This window comes from Dendrobates tinctorius, unplaced genomic scaffold, assembly GCF_039654945.1.
Source record: "Dendrobates tinctorius isolate UK_male_01 unplaced genomic scaffold, ASM3965494v1 ptg000005l, whole genome shotgun sequence".
In the NCBI taxonomy this organism is placed as follows: domain Eukaryota; kingdom Metazoa; phylum Chordata; class Amphibia; order Anura; family Dendrobatidae; genus Dendrobates; species Dendrobates tinctorius.
In genome coordinates this window covers 7324922-7330000 of record NW_027361673.1, presented here as the reverse complement: position 1 = coordinate 7330000, position 5079 = coordinate 7324922, and positions in this window count along the sequence as shown.

Below are 5079 nucleotides of genomic sequence, written 5' to 3'. Positions count from 1 at the left end.
TTTGGAAGGCTTTGCACTCTGCATAGCTTTTAGGATTGTAGGAGTATCACAACTATAAGTTGCTCACAATATTTGAATGAAGCAGTACAGTTGATGCATTAAATGGTGTATGGATGACCCTGCTTCTAATCATTAGCAGGCTTTGCACTGTGCAGAACTTTTGTGCATGTAGAGGTACCATACTTTGCTCACAATATTTGAATGAGGCACTACAGTTGGTGCCATCAAAGGATTATGGATGACCCTCTCTTGTAATTTTTGGAAAACTTTGCACTTTGTGCATAGCCTTTATGAGTCTAGGAGTACAAGTAAATAACAATTTGAACAGAATATGCATGAGGCCCTCCTTCATGTCTAATACAGGGTGTAGCTGAGTCCATTGTAAATCACATTTTTGACAGTTCTTGCTTCCTTCATAAATTACACTGACATTTCCAACTTTTTTACTAAAAATTCAATTTTGATTTAGTTAAATTATTATTTAAAAAATATATATTTTTAAATTTTGCTTTATATAAAAGTAATACATAAAAGATTGTTTCTTAACTTTTTTCATGTAAACTCCAATTTCTTGTCTATTTTGAATGTTTTTGACACTTCTTAAAGTGGAGTAAAAGTGTGACACCATTGTTCTCAGCAGTGATCTGGGAGTCACAGATGCTTCCACAGGTCTTTCCTATGCTGTTCTCCTTCCACTCAGTACATTTTCCATTCATTTCAATATTTTCACTGCCCTCCAGACCTCTTTGAGCTGGGAAAATGCTCAGATTTCCCATTAACCCCCAACACAAAGGTGACATCAACCCCTCCAACTATCACTCCACTTGCCACAGCTACAGGGTAAGTGGGAAGAGCAAGGCTAAGTGCCAGAATTGGCACATCTTAGAGATGCGCTTTTTCTGGGGCAGCTGAGAGCTGATGTTTTTACCCTGGGGGGGCCAGTATCCATTGCCCCTTCCTAGGCTATTAATATCAGCCCACAGCTGTCTGCATAGCCTTTGCTGGTTATTAATTATAGGGTGACCCCATGTCATTTTCTTGGGGGTACCTCATTTTAATAGCCAGTAAAGGCTAATTATACTGCTGTGAGATGATTCTAATAGCCTGGGAAGCTCCATGGGTATTACCCACTTCCCAGGCTCTAATCATCTGTCCCCAACCATCTGCTTTCCCTCTGCTGGTTAACAAAATTATGCTAGAGCCCACACTATTTTTTTCAGAAAAGTAATCTTTTATCAATTAAAATCACATACAGTAAGCTGCACACACATTGTACTAACTGTATATGTCACTGACATCTATATAGCTACTAGTGATGAGCGAGTATACTCGTTACTCGAGATTTCCCGAGCATGCTCGGGTGATCTCCGAGTATTTGGATGTGCTCGTAGGATTAGTTTCTGTCGCCGTAGCTCCATGATTAGCGAATGCTAGCCAGCCTGAATACATGTGGGGAGTGCCTGTTTGTTAGGCAATCCCCACATGTATTCAGGCTGTCTAGCAACCACATATTATGCAGTTACGGCGACAGAAACAAAATCTCTTAGCACGCTCAAATACTCATGAGTATACTCGCTCATCACTAATAGCTACCTACTATATTTGTATTTAGTGTATGTAATCTATCATTTCTCTCCTGTCAGCTCTTGCAGTGATTTTACAGTACACAGCAGATGAATTGCCAGCTTTTCTTCTATCTACCTATGTAATATATACACATAAATAAATAAAATGGGAATGGTTGGTGACCCAGATCGGCACGCTGAATTTGCAGAATGGGCAAAACAAAAATTGGAACAGGACCATCAGTTTACACAGAACATTATGTTCAATGATGAGGCAAACTTTTTTGGATGGGCCATTTATATGGATACACCTAAATAAAATGGGAAAGGTGACAGTTTTCTTGTGTAGGGTGTCTTGCATTGAAATCTGCTGCAATGATCCGGGTACTGCACTCACCAGACATCAACACAATTTCTATCCGCTCCTCATGTGTTAACCTCTGTGACATATCAATGGATGTAAAGAAAGAGAAACTTGTAAATAAGTCATGAAAGAAAAAAGTTACGTCAAAACCAAGCACACCATTGTTTCTCTTGTGAAATTCTCAATAAGTGTCACATGACCCTCTTCCCATTGAAAAAATAAGGTTGGATCCAAAATGGCCTACTTCAAAATGGCCACAATGGTCACCATCCATCTTGAAAAGTTTTCCCCTTCCCATACACTAATGTGCCACAAACAGGAAGCTGATATCATCAACCATTCCCATTTTATTTAGGTGTATCCATATAAATTGTCCACCCTTTCATAGAATCATAGAATCATAGAATCGTAGATTTGGAAGGGACTACCTGGGCCATCTGGTCCAACCCCCTGCTCAAAGCAGGATTCGCTAAATCATCCCAGTCAGATGTCTGTCCAGCCTCTGTTTGAAGACTTCCATTGAAGGAGAACTCACCACTTCTCGTGGCAGCCTGTTCCACTCATTGATCACTCTGTCAAAAAGTTTTTTCTAATATCTAATCTGTGTCTCCTCCCATTCAGTTTCATCCCATTGCTTCTAGTCTTTCCTTGTGCAAATGAGAATAAAGTTGATCCTTCTACAATGTGACAGCCCTTTAGATATTTGTAGACAGCTATTAAGTCTCCTCTCAGTCTTCTCTTTTGCAAACTAAACATTCCCAAATCCTGCAACCTTTCTTCATAAGACAGGGTTTGCAGACCGGTCACCATTCTGGTCGCTCTTTTCTGAACTTGCTCCAGTTTGTTGATGTCTTTTTTAAAATGTGGTGCCCAAAACTGGACACAATATTCCAGATGAGGTCTGACCAAAGAGGAGTAGAGGGAAATAATGACTTCACGTGATCTAGACTGTATGCTTCTGTTAATACATCCTAGAATTGCATTTGCCTTTTTTGCTGCTGCATCACACCGTTGACTCATATTCAGTCTGTGATCTATTAGTATACCCAAGTCTTTTTCACATGTGCTGTCACTTAGCCCTATTCCTCCCATTCTGTATATGCTTTTTCATTTTTATTGCCCAGATGTAGTACTTTGCATTTCTCCCTGTTAAAAACTATTCTGTTAGTTGCTGCCCACTTCTCCAGTTTATTAATATCTTTTTGAATCCTCTCTCTCTCTCTTCTAGTATTAGCTATCCCTCCTAGCTTTGTGTCATCAGCAAATTTAATCAGTTTACCCTCAATTCCTTCATCTAAATCGTTGATAATGATGTTGAACAATACAGGGCCCAGGACAGAGCCCTGTGGTACCCCACTTGAGACATTCTTCCAACTGGATGTGCAGCCATTTACGACCACTCTTTGGGTCTGATCACTAAGCCAGTTATGAATCCACCTAACAGTTGCCTTGTCTATTCCATACTTAGTCATTTTTTCAATAAGGATTGTATGAGAGACTTTGTCAAATGCTTTGCTGAAGTCAAGATATACTATATCTACAGCATTTCCTTGATCCACCCAATCAGTGATTCCATCATAGAAGGAAATTAAGTTAGTCTGACATGACTTATTAGTTACAAACCCATGCTGACTCTGTTTAATCACTTCATTCTTATCCAGGTACTGACATACATGTTGTTTAATAATTTGTTCAAAGATCTTTCTTGGTATAGAAGTCAGACTCACCGGCCTATAGTTGCCTGGGTCCACCTTCTTCCCCTTTTTGAAGATAGGAACAACATTTGCTCTTCTCCAGTCTTCTGGCACTTCTCCTGTTCTCCAAGAATTTTCAAAGATTGTGGAGAGGGGTTCAAAAATTTCTTCTGCTATCTCCTTCAGTACTCTGGGGTGTAATTCATCTGGACCTGGAGACTCGAATTCATTTAGGTTAGCTAAGTGTTTCCTCACTATCTTTCTGTTTATAGATATCCTCGTTTCTTCTATTCCCTTAATAGGACAGTGAAGAACAGTTGATGTTACATTTCCTTTCTGAGAGAAAACAGATGCAAAATAGGAATTTAAAAGTTCAGCCTTCTCAACATCCTGTCTTACCATTTCATCATTTTCATCCTGTAAAAATCCTAGAGCATCTTTGACTTTTCTTTTACTTTTGACATATCCCCCAAATCCTTTATTATTGCCTTTGACATCTCTTGCAAGCCTCAATTCTTTTTCAGCTTTAGCTAATCTGATTTGTGCCCTGCAGGTTCTGCAGACAGCATTATATTCTTCTTTAGATATGCCTCCCTCTTTCCATTTTATAAACATTTTTTTCTTCCTTTTTAGCATGTGCTTAAGTTCTGTGTTCATCCATCCTGGTTTCCTTAAATGCTTCCTATTCTTCCCTCTTTTCGGAATTGTTAACAACTGTGCTTTGAGAATTTCATTTTTCAAGATTTCCCATCCTTCCTGGACATTTTTGTCTTGAAGGATATCCAGCCATTGGATCCCTCCAATTCTCTTTCTGAATCCCTTAAAATCTGCCTTTCTGAAATCTAACCTTGACGTCTTAGTCTTCACAGGTCTTCCACCTCTAGTTATCCAAAATTCTAAAATAGCATGGTCGCTACCTCCTAGGGTCCCAGCCACTTTTACCTCCTCAACCATTTCCTCCCTGTTTATAAGGATTAGATCCAAGGTAGCAGTTCCCCTTGTTTTCTCCCCTACCTTTTGGAAGATAAAGTTGTCAGCAAGAGAGGATAAGAATTTCCTTGACCTGTTAGTTTTGCCTGAGAGAGATTCCCAACAAATGTCTGGATAGTTGAAATCTCCCATGACAACTATGTCATATTTTTTTGAGAACTTGGCCATTTGATGCATAAAGAGTTCATCCATATCTTCAGCTTGCACAGGCGGCCTGTAGTAAATGCCTATAATGGTGTCCTTTCCATTGTTCTGTCCTTGTATTCTTACCCAAACAGTTTCCACAGAACTCCCAGTCTCTGAAGCTTCAATCTCTGTGCAGATATATGCGTTTCTAACATACAATGCGACACCTCCTCCTCGTTTATCAAGTCTGTTTCTTGCAAATAAGTTGTATCCTTCTAGTCTTGTATTCCAATCATGTGTATTGTCCCACCAAGTTTCAGTGATTCCAATCACATCATAT